The sequence below is a fragment of the Leiobunum rupestre genome, chromosome 6 (assembly GCF_980474605.1).
Source record: "Leiobunum rupestre chromosome 6, qqLeiRupe1.1.hap1, whole genome shotgun sequence".
Taxonomy (NCBI): Eukaryota; Metazoa; Arthropoda; class Arachnida; order Opiliones; family Sclerosomatidae; genus Leiobunum; species Leiobunum rupestre.
Genome location: NC_143389.1, coordinates 54,370,792 through 54,385,791, shown reverse-complemented (window position 1 = coordinate 54,385,791; position 15,000 = coordinate 54,370,792). Strand labels below are relative to the sequence as shown.

Here is a 15,000-nt window from a genome sequence, read left to right as displayed (position 1 = left end):
GTACACGGTTTCGGGCCTTGGTTAAATTGCAATTCTTTCTCCTAGACGATTTTCCTCCGTTTATAATCCGGCTATTGGCGTATCTATGGTGTAGTGGTTATCACGTCCGCCTCACACGCGGAAGGTCCCAAGTTCGAGCCCTGGTAGATACAGAATGATTTTCTTTTGGCTTGTGTTAGAACGAAATATTCGGAGTTTTCTACAAATTTTTAAAAAATTCTAAAAGTGCTCCTTTCGGGTCCTCGGTAGTATAGTGGTGAGTATCCCCGCCTGTCACGCGGGAGACCGGGGTTCGATTCCCCGCCGGGGAGGCATAGCTAGCTGCATTTTTAAAAGATGGCAGAGAGGCATTTTGGTGTCAGCGATTCTGTTTCATCACGATAACAAAAGCGTCCGTTTGGAAAAAAAGTACACGGTTTCGGGCCTTGGTTAAATTGCAATTCTTTCTCCTAGACAATTTTCCTCCGTTTATAATCCGTCTATTGGCGTATCTATGGTGTAGTGGTTATCACGTCCGCCTCACACGCGGAAGGTCCCAAGTTCGAGCCGTGGTAGATACAGAATGGTTTTCTTTTGGCTTGTGTTAGAGCGAAATATTCGGAGTTTTCTACAAATTTTTAAAAAATTCTAAAAGTGTTCCTTTCGGGTCCTCGGTAGTATAGTGGTGAGTATCCCCGCCTGTCACGCGGGAGACCGGGGTTCGATTCCCCGCCGGGCAGGCATAACTAGCTGCATTTTTAAAAGATGGCAGAGAGGCATTTTGGTGTCTGTTTTTTTTTTATCACGATAACAAAAGCGTCTGTTTGGAAAAAAAGTACACGGTTTCGGGCCTTAGTTAAATTGCAATTCTTTCTCCTAGACGATTTTCCTCCGTTTATAATCCGGCTATTGGGGTATCTATGATGTAGTGGTTATCACGTCCGCCTCACACGCGGAAGGTCCCAAGTTCGAGCCCTGGAAGATACCGAATGGTTTTCTTTTGGCTTGTGTTAGAACGAAATATTCGGAGTTTTCTAAAAATTTTTAAAAAATTCAAAAAGTGCTACTTTCGGGTCCTCGGTAGTATAGTGGTGAGTATCCCCGCCTGTCACGCGGGAGACCGGGGTTCGATTCCCCGCCGGGGAGGCATAGCTAGCTGCATTTTTAAAAGATGGCAGAGAGGCATTTTGGTGTCAGCGATTCTGTTTCATCACGATAACAAAAGCGTCCGTTTGGAAAAAAAGTTAACGGTTTCGGGCCTTGGTTAAATTGCAATTCTTTCTCCTAGACGATTTTCCTCCGTTTATAATCCGGCTATTGGCGTATCTATGGTGTAGTGGTTATCACGTTCGCCTCACACGCGGAAGGTCCCAAGTTCGAGCCATGGTAGATACATAATATTTTTCTTTTGGCTTGTGTTAGAAAGAAATATTCGGAGTTTTCTACAAATTTTTAAAAAATTCAAAAAATTGCTACTTTCCGGTCCTCGGTAGTATAGTGGTGAGTATCCCCGCCTGTCACGCGGGAGACCGGGGTTCGATTCCCCGCCGGGGAGGCAGAGCTAGCTGCATTTTTAAAAGATGGCAGAGAGGCATTTTGGTGTCAGCGATTCTGTTTCATCACGATAACAAAAGCGTCCGTTTGGAAAAAAAGTACACGGTTTCGGGCCTTGGTTAAATTGCAATTCTTTCTCCTAGACGATTTTCCTCCGTTTATAATCCGGCTATTGGCGTATCTATGGTGTAGTGGTTATCACGTCCGCCTCACACGCGGAAGGTCCCAAGTTCGAGCCCTGGTAGATACAGAATGATTTTCTTTTGGCTTGTGTTAGAAAGAAATATTCGGAGTTTTCTACAAATTTTTAAAAAATTCTAAAAGTGCTCCTTTCGGGTCCTCGGTAGTATAGTGGTGAGTATCCCCGCCTGTCACGCGGGAGACCGGGGTTCGATTCCCCGCCGGGGAGGCATAGCTAGCTGCATTTTTAAAAGATGGCAGAGAGGCATTTTGGTGTCAGCGATTCTGTTTCATCACGATAACAAAAGCGTCCGTTTGGAAAAAAAGTACACGGTTTCGGGCCTTGGTTAAATTGCAATTCTTTCTCCTAGACAATTTTCCTCCGTTTATAATCCGTCTATTGGCGTATCTATGGTGTAGTGGTTATCACGTCCGCCTCACACGCGGAAGGTCCCAAGTTCGAGCCGTGGTAGATACAGAATGGTTTTCTTTTGGCTTGTGTTAGAACGAAATATTCGGAGTTTTCTACAAATTTTTAAAAAATTCTAAAAGTGTTCCTTTCGGGTCCTCGGTAGTATAGTGGTGAGTATCCCCGCCTGTCACGCGGGAGACCGGGGTTCGATTCCCCGCCTGTCACGCGGGAGACCGGGGTTCGATTCCCCGCCGGGGAGGCATAACTAGCTGCATTTTTAAAAGATGGCAGAGAGGCATTTTGGTGTCTGTTTTTTTTTTATCACGATAACAAAAGCGTCTGTTTGGAAAAAAAGTACACGGTTTCGGGCCTTAGTTAAATTGCAATTCTTTCTCCTAGACGATTTTCCTCCGTTTATAATCCGGCTATTGGCGTATCTATGATGTAGTGGTTATCACGTCCGCCTCACACGCGGAAGGTCCCAAGTTCGAGCCCTGGTAGATACCGAATGGTTTTCTTTTGGCTTGTGTTAGAACGAAATATTCGGAGTTTTCTAAAAATTTTTAAAAAATTCAAAAAGTGTTACTTTCGGGTCCTCGGTAGTATAGTGGTGAGTATCCCCGCCTGTCACGCGGGAGACCGGGGTTCGATTCCCCGCCGGGGAGGCATAGCTAGCTGCATTTTTAAAAGATGGCAGAGAGGCATTTTGGTGTCAGCGATTCTGTTTCATCACGATAACAAAAGCGTCCGTTTGGAAAAAAAGTACACGGTTTCGGGCCTTGGTTAAATTGCAATTCTTTCTCCTAGACGATTTTCCTCCGTTTATAATCCGGCTTTTGGCGTATCTATGGTGTAGTGGTTATCACGTCCGCCTCACACGCGGAAGGTCCCAAGTTCGAGCCCTGGTAGATACCGAATGGTTTTCTTTTGGCTTTTGTTTGAACGAAATATTCGGAGTTTTCTAAAAATTTTTAAAAAACTTTCGGGTCCTCGGTAGTATAGTGGTGAGTATCCCCGCCTGTCACGCGGGAGACCGGGGTTCGATTCCCCGCCGGGGAGGCAGAGCTAGCTGCATTTTTAAAAGATGGCAGAGTGGCATTTTGGTGTCAGCGATTCTGTTTCATCACGATAACAAAAGCGTCCGTTTGGAAAAAAAGTACACGGTTTCGGGCCTTGGTTAAATTGCAATTCTTTCTCCTAGACGATTTTCCTCCGTTTATAATCCGGCTATTGGCGTATCTATGGTGTAGTGGTTATCACGTTCGCCTCACACGCGGAAGGTCCCAAGTTCGAGCCCTGGTAGATACAGAATATTTTTCTTTTGGCTTGTGTTAGAACGAAATATTCGGAGTTTTCTACAAATTTTTCAAAAATTCAAAAAGTGCTACTTTCGGGTCCTCGGTAGTATAGTGGTGAGTATCCCCGCCTGTCACGCGGGAGACCGGGGTTCGATTCCCCGCCGGGGAGGCATAGCTAGCTGCATTTTTAAAAGATGGCAGAGAGGCATTTTGGTGTCAGCGATTCTGTTTCATCACGATAACAAAAGCGTCCGTTTGGAAAAAAAGTACACGGTTTCGGGCCTTGGTTAAATTGCAATTCTTTCTCCTAGACGATTTTCCTCCGTTTATAATCCGGCTATTGGCGTATCTATGGTGTAGTGGTTATCACGTTCGCCTCACACGCGGAAGGTCCCAAGTTCGAGCCATGGTAGATACATAATATTTTTCTTTTGGCTTGTGTTAGAAAGAAATATTCGGAGTTTTCTACAAATTTTTAAAAAATTCAAAAAATTGCTACTTTCCGGTCCTCGGTAGTATAGTGGTGAGTATCCCCGCCTGTCACGCGGGAGACCGGGGTTCGATTCCCCGCCGGGGAGGCAGAGCTAGCTGCATTTTTAAAAGATGGCAGAGAGGCATTTTGGTGTCAGCGATTCTGTTTCATCACGATAACAAAAGCGTCCGTTTGGAAAAAAAGTACACGGTTTCGGGCCTTGGTTAAATTGCAATTCTTTCTCCTAGACGATTTTCCTCCGTTTATAATCCGGCTATTGGCGTATCTATGGTGTAGTGGTTATCACGTCCGCCTCACACGCGGAAGGTCCCAAGTTCGAGCCCTGGTAGATACAGAATGATTTTCTTTTGGCTTGTGTTAGAACGAAATATTCGGAGTTTTCTACAAATTTTTAAAAAATTCTAAAAGTGCTCCTTTCGGGTCCTCGGTAGTATAGTGGTGAGTATCCCCGCCTGTCACGCGGGAGACCGGGGTTCGATTCCCCGCCGGGGAGGCATAGCTAGCTGCATTTTTAAAAGATGGCAGAGAGGCATTTTGGTGTCAGCGATTCTGTTTCATCACGATAACAAAAGCGTCCGTTTGGAAAAAAAGTACACGGTTTCGGGCCTTGGTTAAATTGCAATTCTTTCTCCTAGACAATTTTCCTCCGTTTATAATCCGTCTATTGGCGTATCTATGGTGTAGTGGTTATCACGTCCGCCTCACACGCGGAAGGTCCCAATTTCGAGCCGTGGTAGATACAGAATGGTTTTCTTTTGGCTTGTGTTAGAACGAAATATTCGGAGTTTTCTACAAATTTTTAAAAAATTCTAAAAGTGTTCCTTTCGGGTCCTCGGTAGTATAGTGGTGAGTATCCCCGCCTGTCACGCGGGAGACCGGGGTTCGATTCCCCGCCGGGCAGGCATAACTAGCTGCATTTTTAAAAGATGGCAGAGAGGCATTTTGGTGTCTGTTTTTTTTTATCACGATAACAAAAGCGTCCGTTTGGAAAAAAAGTACACGGTTTCGGGCCTTAGTTAAATTGCAATTCTTTCTCCTAGACGATTTTCCTCCGTTTATAATCCGGCTATTGGCGTATCTATGATGTAGTGGTTATCACGTCCGCCTCACACGCGGAAGGTCCCAAGTTCGAGCCCTGGAAGATACCGAATGGTTTTCTTTTGGCTTGTGTTAGAACGAAATATTCGGAGTTTTCTAAAAATTTTTAAAAAATTCAAAAAGTGCTACTTTCGGGTCCTCGGTAGTATAGTGGTGAGTATCCCCGCCTGTCACGCGGGAGACCGGGGTTCGATTCCCCGCCGGGGAGGCATAGCTAGCTGCATTTTTAAAAGATGGCAGAGAGGCATTTTGGTGTCAGCGATTCTGTTTCATCACGATAACAAAAGCGTCCGTTTGGAAAAAAGTACACGGTTTCGGGCCTTGGTTAAATTGCAATTCTTTCTCCTAGACCATTTTCCTCCGTTTATAATCCGTCTATTGGCGTATCTATGGTGTAGTGGTTATCACGTCCGCCTCACACGCGGAAGGTCCCAAGTTCGAGCCCTGGTAGATACAGAATGGTTTTCTTTTGGCTTGTGTTAGAACGAAATATTCGGAGTTTTCTACAAATTTTTAAAAAATTCTAAAAGTGCTCCTTTCGGGTCCTCGGTAGTATAGTGGTGAGTATCCCCGCCTGTCACGCGGGAGACCGGGGTTCGATTCCCCGCCGGGGAGGCATAGCTAGCTGCATTTTTAAAAGATGGCAGAGAGGCATTTTGGTGTCAGCGATTCTGTTTCATCACGATAACAAAAGCGTCCGTTTGGAAAAAAAGTACACGGTTTCGGGCCTTGGTTAAATTGCAATTCTTTCTCCTAGACCATTTTCCTCCGTTTATAATCCGTCTATTGACGTATCTATGGTGTAGTGGTTATCACGTCCGCCTCACACGCGGAAAGTCCCAAGTTCGAGCCCTGGTAGATACAGAATGGTTTTCTTTTGGCTTGTGTTAGAACGAAATATTCGGAGTTTTCTACAAATTTTTAAAAAATTCTAAAAGTGCTCCTTTCGGGTCCTCGGTAGTATAGTGGTGAGTATCCCCGCCTGTCACGCGGGAGACCGGGGTTCGATTCCCCGCCGGGGAGGCATAGCTAGCTGCATTTTTAAAAGATGGCAGAGAGGCATTTTGGTGTCTGTTTTTTTTTTATCACGATAACAAAAGCGTCCGTTTGGAAAAAAGTACACGGTTTCGGGCCTTAGTTAAATTGCAATTCTTTCTCCTAGACGATTTTCCTCCGTTTATAATCCGGCTATTGGCGTATCTATGATGTAGTGGTTATCACGTCCGCTTCACACGCGGAAGGTCCCAAGTTCGAGCCCTGGTAGATACCGAATGGTTTTCTTTTGGCTTGTGTTAGAACGAAATATTCGGAGTTTTCTAAAAATTTTAAAAAAATTCAAAAAGTGCTACTTTCGGGTCCTCGGTAGTATAGTGGTGAGTATCCCCGCCTGTCACGCGGGAGACCGGGGTTCGATTCCCCGCCGGGGAGGCATAGCTAGCTGCATTTTTAAAAGATGGCAGAGAGGCATTTTGGTGTCAGCGATTCTGTTTCATCACGATAACAAAAGCGTCCGTTTGGAAAAAAAGTACACGGTTTCGGGCCTTGGTTAAATTGCAATTCTTTCTCCTAGACGATTTTCCTCCGTTTATAATCCGGCTATTGGCGTATCTATGGTGTAGTGGTTATCACGTCCGCTTCACACGCGGAAGGTCCCAAGTTCGAGCCCTGGTAGATACCGAATGGTTTTCTTTTGGCTTGTGTTAGAACGAAATATTCGGAGTTTTCTAAAAATTTTTAAAAAATTCAAAAAGTGCTACTTTCGGGTCCTCGGTAGTATAGTGGTGAGTATCCCCGCCTGTCACGCGGGAGACCGGGGTTCGATTCCCCGCCGGGGAGGCATAGCTAGCTGCATTTTTAAAAGATGGCAGAGAGGCATTTTGGTGTCAGCGATTCTGTTTCTTCACGATAACAAAAGCGTCCGTTTGGAAAAAAAGTACACGGTTTCGGGCCTTGGTTAAATTGCAATTCTTTCTCCTAGACGATTTTCCTCCGTTTATAATCCGGCTATTGGCGTATCTATGGTGTAGTGGTTATCACGTCCGCCTCACACGCGGAAGGTCCCAAGTTCGAGCCCTGGTAGATACCGAATGGTTTTCTTTTGGCTTGTGTTAGAACGAAATATTCGGAGTTTTCTACAAATTTTTAAAAAATTCTAAAAGTGCTCCTTTCGGGTCCTCGGTAGTATAGTGGTGAGTATCCCCGCCTGTCACGCGGGAGACCGGGGTTCGATTCCCCGCCGGGGAGGCATAGCTAGCTGCATTTTTAAAAGATGGCAGAGAGGCATTTTGGTGTCAGCGATTCTGTTTCATCACGATAACAAAAGCGTCCGTTTGGAAAAAAAGTACACGGTTTCGGGCCTTGGTTAAATTGCAATACTTTCTCATAGACGATTTTCCTCCGTTTATAATCCGGCTATTGGCGTATCTATGGTGTAGTGGTTATCACGTCCGCCTCACACGCGGAAGGTCCCAAGTTCGAGCCCTGGTAGATACAGAATGGTTTTCTTTTGGCTTGTGTTAGAAAGAAATATTCGGAGTTTTCTACAAATTTTTAAAAAATTCAAAAAGTGCTACTTTCGGGTCCTCGGTAGTATAGTGGTGAGTATCCCCGCCTGTCACGCGGGAGACCGGGGTTCGATTCCCCGCCGGGGAGGCATAGCTAGCTGCATTTTTAAAAGATGGCAGAGAGGCATTTTGGTGTCAGCGATTCTGTTTCATCACGATAACAAAAGCGTCCGTTTGGAAAAAAAGTACACGGTTTCGGGCTTTGGTTAAATTGCAATTCTTTCTCCTAGACGATTTTCCTCCGTTTATAATCCGGCTGTTGACGTATCTATGGTGTAGTGGTTATCACGTCAGCCTCACACGCGGAAGGTCCCAAGTTCGAGCCCTGGTAGATACAGAATGATTTTCTTTTGGCTTGTGTTAGAACGAAATATTCGGAGTTTTCTACAAATTTTTAAAAAATTCAAAAAGTGCCACTTTCGGGTCCTCGGTAGTATAGTGGTGAGTATCCCCGCCTGTCACGCGGGAGACCGGGGTTCGATTCCCCGCCGGGGAGGCATAGCTAGCTGCATTTTTAAAAGATGGCAGAGAGGCATTTTGGTGTCTGTTTTTTTTTTATCACGATAACAAAAGCGTCCGTTTGGAAAAAAAGTACACGGTTTCGGGCCTTAGTTAAATTGCAATTCTTTCTCCTAGACGATTTTCCTCCGTTTATAATCCGGCTATTGGCGTATCTATGGTGTAGTGGTTATCACGTCCGCCTCACACGCGGAAGGTCCCAAGTTCGAGCCCTGGTAGATACAGAATGGTTTTCTTTCGGCTTGTGTTAGAAAGAAATATTCGGAGTTTTCTACAAATTTTTAAAAAATTCAAAAAATTGCTACTTTCCGGTCCTCGGTAGTATAGTGGTGAGTATCCCCGCCTGTCACGCGGGAGACCGGGGTTCGATTCCCCGCCGGGGAGGCAGAGCTAGCTGCATTTTTAAAAGATGGCAGAGAGGCATTTTGGTGTCAGCGATTCTGTTTCATCACGATAACAAAAGCGTCCGTTTGGAAAAAAAGTACACGGTTTCGGGCCTTGGTTAAATTGCAATTCTTTCTCCTAGACGATTTTCCTCCGTTTATAATCCGGCTGTTGGCGTATCTATGGTGTAGTGGTTATCACGTCAGCCTCACACGCGGAAGGTCCCAAGTTCGAGCCCTGGTAGATACAGAATGATTTTCTTTTGGCTTGTGTTAGAACGAAATATTCGGAGTTTTCTACAAATTTTTAAAAAATTCAAAAAGTGCTACTTTCGGGTCCTCGGTAGTATAGTGGTGAGTATCCCCGCCTGTCACGCGGGAGACCGGGGTTCGATTCCCCGCCGGGGAGGCATAGCTAGCTGCATTTTTAAAAGATGGCAGAGAGGCATTTTGGTGTCAGCGATTCTGTTTCATCACGATAACAAAAGCGTCCGTTTGGAAAAAAAGTACACGGTTTCGGGCCTTGGTTAAATTGCAATTCTTTCTCCTAGACGATTTTCCTCCGTTTATAATCCGGCTATTGGCGTATCTATGGTGTAGTGGTTATCACGTCCGCCTCACACGCGGAAGGTCCCAAGTTCGAGCCCTGGTAGATACAGAATGGTTTTCTTTCGGCTTGTGTTAGAAAGAAATATTCGGAGTTTTCTACAAATTTTTAAAGAATTCAAAAAATTGCTACTTTCCGGTCCTCGGTAGTATAGTGGTGAGTATCCCCGCCTGTCACGCGGGAGACCGGGGTTCGATTCCCCGCCGGGGAGGCAGAGCTAGCTGCATTTTTAAAAGATGGCAGAGAGGCATTTTGGTGTCAGCGATTCTGTTTCATCACGATAACAAAAGCGTCCGTTTGGAAAAAAAGTACACGGTTTCGGGCCTTGGTTAAATTGCAATTCTTTCTCCTAGACGATTTTCCTCCGTTTATAATCCGGCTGTTGGCGTATCTATGGTGTAGTGGTTATCACGTCAGCCTCACACGCGGAAGGTCCCAAGTTCGAGCCCTGGTAGATACAGAATGATTTTCTTTTGGCTTGTGTTAGAACGAAATATTCGGAGTTTTCTACAAATTTTTAAAAAATTCAAAAAGTGCTACTTTCGGGTCCTCGGTAGTATAGTGGTGAGTATCCCCGCCTGTCACGCGGGAGACCGGGGTTCGATTCCCCGCCGGGGAGGCATAGCTAGCTGCATTTTTAAAAGATGGCAGAGAGGCATTTTGGTGTCAGCGATTCTGTTTCATCACGATAACAAAAGCGTCCGTTTGGAAAAAAAGTACACGGTTTCGGGCCTTGGTTAAATTGCAATTCTTTCTCCTAGACGATTTTCCTCCGTTTATAATCCGGCTATTGGCGTATCTATGGTGTAGTGGTTATCACGTCCGCCTCACACGCGGAAGGTCCCAAGTTCGAGCCCTGGTAGATACAGAATGGTTTTCTTTCGGCTTGTGTTAGAAAGAAATATTCGGAGTTTTCTACAAATTTTTAAAAAATTCAAAAAATTGCTACTTTCCGGTCCTCGGTAGTATAGTGGTGAGTATCCCCGCCTGTCACGCGGGAGACCGGGGTTCGATTCCCCGCCGGGGAGGCAGAGCTAGCTGCATTTTTAAAAGATGGCAGAGAGGCATTTTGGTGTCAGCGATTCTGTTTCATCACGATAACAAAAGCGTCCGTTTGGAAAAAAAGTACACGGTTTCGGGCCTTGGTTAAATTGCAATTCTTTCTCCTAGACGATTTTCCTCCGTTTATAATCCGGCTGTTGGCGTATCTATGGTGTAGTGGTTATCACGTCAGCCTCACACGCGGAAGGTCCCAAGTTCGAGCCCTGGTAGATACAGAATGATTTTCTTTTGGCTTGTGTTAGAACGAAATATTCGGAGTTTTCTACAAATTTTTAAAAAATTCAAAAAGTGCTACTTTCGGGTCCTCGGTAGTATAGTGGTGAGTATCCCCGCCTGTCACGCGGGAGACCGGGGTTCAATTTCGCTGGGGAGGCATAGCTAGCTGCATTTTTAAAAGATGGCAGAGAGGCATTTTGGTGTCAGCGATTCTGTTTCATCACGATAACAAAAGCGTCCGTTTGGAAAAAAAGTACATGGTTTCGGGCCTTGGTTAAATTGCAATTCTTTCTCCTAGACGATTTTCCTCCGTTTATAATCCGGCTATTGGTGTATCTATGGTGTAGTGGTTATCACGTCCGCCTCACACGCGGAAGGTCCCAAGTTCGAGCCCTGGTAGATACAGAATGATTTTCTTTTGGCTTGTGTTAGAACGAAATATTCGGAGTTTTCTACAAATTTTTAAAAAATTCAAAAAGTGCTACTTTCGGGTCCTCGGTAGTATAGTGGTGAGTATCCCCGCCTGTCACGCGGGAGACCGGGGTTCGATTCCCCGCCGGGGAGGCATAGCTAGCTGCATTTTTAAAAGATGGCAGAGAGGCATTTTGGTGTCAGCGATTCTGTTTCATCACGATAACAAAAGCGTCCGTTTGGAAAAAAAGTACACGGTTTCGGGCCTTGGTTAAATTGCAATTCTTTCTCCTAGACGATTTTCCTCCGTTTATAATCCGGCTATTGGCGTATCTATGGAGTAGTGGTTATCACGTCCGCCTCACACGCGGAAGGTCCCAAGTTCGAGCCCTGGTAGATACAGAATGATTTTCTTTTGGCTTGTGTTAGAACGAAATATTCGGAGTTTTCTACAAATTTTTAAAAAATTCAAAAAGTGCTACTTTCGGGTCCTCGGTAGTATAGTGGTGAGTATCCCCGCCTGTCACGCGGGAGACCGGGGTTCGATTCCCCGCCGGGGAGGCATAGCTAGCTGCATTTTTAAAAGATGGCAGAGAGGCATTTTGGTGTCAGCGATTCTGTTTCATCACGATAACAAAAGCGTCCGTTTGGAAAAAAAGTACACGGTTTCGGGCCTTGGTTAAATTGCAATACTTTCTCCTAGACGATTTTCCTCCGTTTATAATCCGGCTATTGGCGTATCTATGGTGTAGTGGTTATCACGTCCGCCTCACACGCGAAAGGTCCCAAGTTCGAGCCCTGGTAGATACAGAATGGTTTTCTTTTGGCTTGTGTTAGAAAGAAATATTCGGAGTTTTCTACAAATTTTTAAAAAATTCAAAAAATTGCTACTTTCCGGTCCTCGGTAGTATAGTGGTGAGTATCCCCGCCTGTCACGCGGGAGACCGGGGTTCGATTCCCCGCCGGGGAGGCAGAGCTAGCTGCATTTTTAAAAGATGGCAGAGAGGCATTTTGGTGTCAGCGATTCTGTTTCATCACGATAACAAAAGCGTCCGTTTGGAAAAAAAGTACACGGTTTCGGGCCTTGGTTAAATTGCAATTCTTTCTCCTAGACGATTTTCCTCCGTTTATAATCCGGCTGTTGGCGTATCTATGGTGTAGTGGTTATCACGTCAGCCTCACACGCGGAAGGTCCCAAGTTCGAGCCCTGGTAGATACAGAATGATTTTCTTTTGGCTTGTGTTAGAACGAAATATTCGGAGTTTTCTACAAATTTTTAAAAAATTCAAAAAGTGCTACTTTCGGGTCCTCGGTAGTATAGTGGTGAGTATCCCCGCCTGTCACGCGGGAGACCGGGGTTCAATTTCGCTGGGGAGGCATAGCTAGCTGCATTTTTAAAAGATGGCAGAGAGGCATTTTGGTGTCAGCGATTCTGTTTCATCACGATAACAAAAGCGTCCGTTTGGAAAAAAAGTACACGGTTTCGGGCCTTGGTTAAATTGCAATTCTTTCTCCTAGACGATTTTCCTCCGTTTATAATCCGGCTATTGGCGTATCTATGGTGTAGTGGTTATCACGTCCGCCTCACACGCGGAAGGTCCCAAGTTCGAGCCCTGGTAGATACAGAATGATTTTCTTTTGGCTTGTGTTAGAACGAAATATTCGGAGTTTTCTACAAATTTTTAAAAAATTCAAAAAGTGCTACTTTCGGGTCCTCGGTAGTATAGTGGTGAGTATCCCCGCCTGTCACGCGGGAGACCGGGGTTCGATTCCCCGCCGGGGAGGCATAGCTAGCTGCATTTTTAAAAGATGGCAGAGAGGCATTTTGGTGTCTGTTTTTTTTTTATCACGATAACAAAAGCGTCCGTTTGGAAAAAAAGTACACGGTTTCGGGCCTTAGTTAAATTGCAATTCTTTCTCCTAGACGATTTTCCTCCGTTTATAATCCGGCTATTGGCGTATCTATGGTGTAGTGGTTATCACGTCCGCCTCACACGCGGAAGGTCCCAAGTTCGAGCCCTGGTAGATACAGAATGATTTTCTTTTGGCTTGTGTTAGAACGAAATATTCGGAGTTTTCTACAAATTTTTAAAAAATTCAAAAAGTGCTACTTTCGGGTCCTCGGTAGTATAGTGGTGAGTATCCCCGCCTGTCACGCGGGAGACCGGGGTTCGATTCCCCGCCGGGGAGGCATAGCTAGCTGCATTTTTAAAAGATGGCAGAGAGGCATTTTGGTGTCAGCGATTCTGTTTCATCACGATAACAAAAGCGTCCGTTTGGAAAAAAAGTACACGGTTTCGGGCCTTGGTTAAATTGCAATACTTTCTCCTAGACGATTTTCCTCCGTTTATAATCCGGCTATTGGCGTATCTATGGTGTAGTGGTTATCACGTCCGCCTCACACGCGAAAGGTCCCAAGTTCGAGCCCTGGTAGATACAGAATGGTTTTCTTTTGGCTTGTGTTAGAAAGAAATATTCGGAGTTTTCTACAAATTTTTAAAAAATTCAAAAAATTGCTACTTTCGGGTCCTCGGTAGTATAGTGGTGAGTATCCCCGCCTGTCACGCGGGAGACCGGGGTTCAATTTCGCTGGGGAGGCATAGCTAGCTGCATTTTTAAAAGATGGCAGAGAGGCATTTTGGTGTCAGCGATTCTGTTTCATCACGATAACAAAAGCGTCCGTTTGGAAAAAAAGTACACGGTTTCGGGCCTTGGTTAAATTGCAATTCTTTCTCCTAGACGATTTTCCTCCGTTTATAATCCGGCTATTGGCGTATCTATGGTGTAGTGGTTATCACGTCCGCCTCACACGCGGAAGGTCCCAAGTTCGAGCCCTGGTAGATACAGAATGATTTTCTTTTGGCTTGTGTTAGAACGAAATATTCGGAGTTTTCTACAAATTTTTAAAAAATTCAAAAAGTGCTACTTTCGGGTCCTCGGTAGTATAGTGGTGAGTATCCCCGCCTGTCACGCGGGAGACCGGGGTTCGATTCCCCGCCGGGGAGGCATAGCTAGCTGCATTTTTAAAAGATGGCAGAGAGGCATTTTGGTGTCTGTTTTTTTTTTATCACGATAACAAAAGCGTCCGTTTGGAAAAAAAGTACACGGTTTCGGGCCTTAGTTAAATTGCAATTCTTTCTCCTAGACGATTTTCCTCCGTTTATAATCCGGCTATTGGCGTATCTATGGTGTAGTGGTTATCACGTCCGCCTCACACGCGGAAGGTCCCAAGTTCGAGCCCTGGTAGATACAGAATGATTTTCTTTTGGCTTGTGTTAGAACGAAATATTCGGAGTTTTCTACAAATTTTTAAAAAATTCAAAAAGTGCTACTTTCGGGTCCTCGGTAGTATAGTGGTGAGTATCCCCGCCTGTCACGCGGGAGACCGGGGTTCGATTCCCCGCCGGGGAGGCATAGCTAGCTGCATTTTTAAAAGATGGCAGAGAGGCATTTTGGTGTCAGCGATTCTGTTTCATCACGATAACAAAAGCGTCCGTTTGGAAAAAAAGTACACGGTTTCGGGCCTTGGTTAAATTGCAATACTTTCTCCTAGACGATTTTCCTCCGTTTATAATCCGGCTATTGGCGTATCTATGGTGTAGTGGTTATCACGTCCGCCTCACACGCGAAAGGTCCCAAGTTCGAGCCCTGGTAGATACAGAATGGTTTTCTTTTGGCTTGTGTTAGAAAGAAATATTCGGAGTTTTCTACAAATTTTTAAAAAATTCAAAAAATTGCTACTTTCCGGTCCTCGGTAGTATAGTGGTGAGTATCCCCGCCTGTCACGCGGGAGACCGGGGTTCGATTCCCCGCCGGGGAGGCATAGCTAGCTGCATTTTTAAAAGATGGCAGAGAGGCATTTTGGTGTCTGTTTTTTTTTTATCACGATAACAAAAGCGTCCGTTTGGAAAAAAAGTACACGGTTTCGGGCCTTAGTTAAATAGCAATTCTTTCTCCTAGACGATTTTCCTCCGTTTATAATCCGGCTATTGGCGTATCTATGATGTAGTGGTTATCACGTCCGCCTCACACGCGGAAGGTCCCAAGTTCGAGCCCTGGTAGATACCGAATGGTTTTCTTTTGGCTTGTGTTAGAACGAAATATTCGGAGTTTTCTAAAATTTTTTAAAAAATTCAAAAAGTGCTACTTTCGGGTCCTCGGTAGTATAGTGGTGAGTATCCCCGCCTGTCACGCGGGAGACCGGGGTTCGATTCCCCGCCGGGG

General features: G+C 45.2%; 16 non-coding genes across 16 annotated transcripts; all 16 read left to right on the top strand.

The window, feature by feature from the left end:
- The first annotated feature begins 79 nt into the window (after positions 1 to 79).
- On the top strand, positions 80 to 152 carry TRNAV-CAC (transfer RNA valine (anticodon CAC)). The gene has a single exon. It is a non-coding gene; the product is annotated as a tRNA-Val (tRNA).
- A 1,558-nt stretch (positions 153 to 1,710) lies between these two features.
- On the top strand, positions 1,711 to 1,783 carry TRNAV-CAC (transfer RNA valine (anticodon CAC)). The gene has a single exon. It is a non-coding gene; the product is annotated as a tRNA-Val (tRNA).
- Positions 1,784 to 2,966: 1,183 nt separating this feature from the next.
- TRNAV-CAC (transfer RNA valine (anticodon CAC)) lies at positions 2,967 to 3,039 on the top strand. Its single transcript has one exon. It is a non-coding gene; the product is annotated as a tRNA-Val (tRNA).
- Positions 3,040 to 3,360: 321 nt separating this feature from the next.
- Positions 3,361 to 3,433, top strand: TRNAV-CAC (transfer RNA valine (anticodon CAC)). Its single transcript has one exon. It is a non-coding gene; the product is annotated as a tRNA-Val (tRNA).
- Positions 3,434 to 4,177: 744 nt separating this feature from the next.
- On the top strand, positions 4,178 to 4,250 carry TRNAV-CAC (transfer RNA valine (anticodon CAC)). The gene has a single exon. It is a non-coding gene; the product is annotated as a tRNA-Val (tRNA).
- A 1,147-nt stretch (positions 4,251 to 5,397) lies between these two features.
- TRNAV-CAC (transfer RNA valine (anticodon CAC)) lies at positions 5,398 to 5,470 on the top strand. The gene has a single exon. It is a non-coding gene; the product is annotated as a tRNA-Val (tRNA).
- Positions 5,471 to 7,026: 1,556 nt separating this feature from the next.
- TRNAV-CAC (transfer RNA valine (anticodon CAC)) lies at positions 7,027 to 7,099 on the top strand. Its single transcript has one exon. It is a non-coding gene; the product is annotated as a tRNA-Val (tRNA).
- Positions 7,100 to 7,434: 335 nt separating this feature from the next.
- TRNAV-CAC (transfer RNA valine (anticodon CAC)) lies at positions 7,435 to 7,507 on the top strand. Its single transcript has one exon. It is a non-coding gene; the product is annotated as a tRNA-Val (tRNA).
- A 741-nt stretch (positions 7,508 to 8,248) lies between these two features.
- On the top strand, positions 8,249 to 8,321 carry TRNAV-CAC (transfer RNA valine (anticodon CAC)). The gene has a single exon. It is a non-coding gene; the product is annotated as a tRNA-Val (tRNA).
- A 744-nt stretch (positions 8,322 to 9,065) lies between these two features.
- TRNAV-CAC (transfer RNA valine (anticodon CAC)) lies at positions 9,066 to 9,138 on the top strand. The gene has a single exon. It is a non-coding gene; the product is annotated as a tRNA-Val (tRNA).
- A 744-nt stretch (positions 9,139 to 9,882) lies between these two features.
- On the top strand, positions 9,883 to 9,955 carry TRNAV-CAC (transfer RNA valine (anticodon CAC)). The gene has a single exon. It is a non-coding gene; the product is annotated as a tRNA-Val (tRNA).
- Positions 9,956 to 10,697: 742 nt separating this feature from the next.
- Positions 10,698 to 10,770, top strand: TRNAV-CAC (transfer RNA valine (anticodon CAC)). Its single transcript has one exon. It is a non-coding gene; the product is annotated as a tRNA-Val (tRNA).
- A 1,558-nt stretch (positions 10,771 to 12,328) lies between these two features.
- TRNAV-CAC (transfer RNA valine (anticodon CAC)) lies at positions 12,329 to 12,401 on the top strand. Its single transcript has one exon. It is a non-coding gene; the product is annotated as a tRNA-Val (tRNA).
- Positions 12,402 to 12,734: 333 nt separating this feature from the next.
- Positions 12,735 to 12,807, top strand: TRNAV-CAC (transfer RNA valine (anticodon CAC)). Its single transcript has one exon. It is a non-coding gene; the product is annotated as a tRNA-Val (tRNA).
- Positions 12,808 to 13,549: 742 nt separating this feature from the next.
- Positions 13,550 to 13,622, top strand: TRNAV-CAC (transfer RNA valine (anticodon CAC)). Its single transcript has one exon. It is a non-coding gene; the product is annotated as a tRNA-Val (tRNA).
- A 333-nt stretch (positions 13,623 to 13,955) lies between these two features.
- On the top strand, positions 13,956 to 14,028 carry TRNAV-CAC (transfer RNA valine (anticodon CAC)). Its single transcript has one exon. It is a non-coding gene; the product is annotated as a tRNA-Val (tRNA).
- Positions 14,029 to 15,000: the final 972 nt, after the last annotated feature.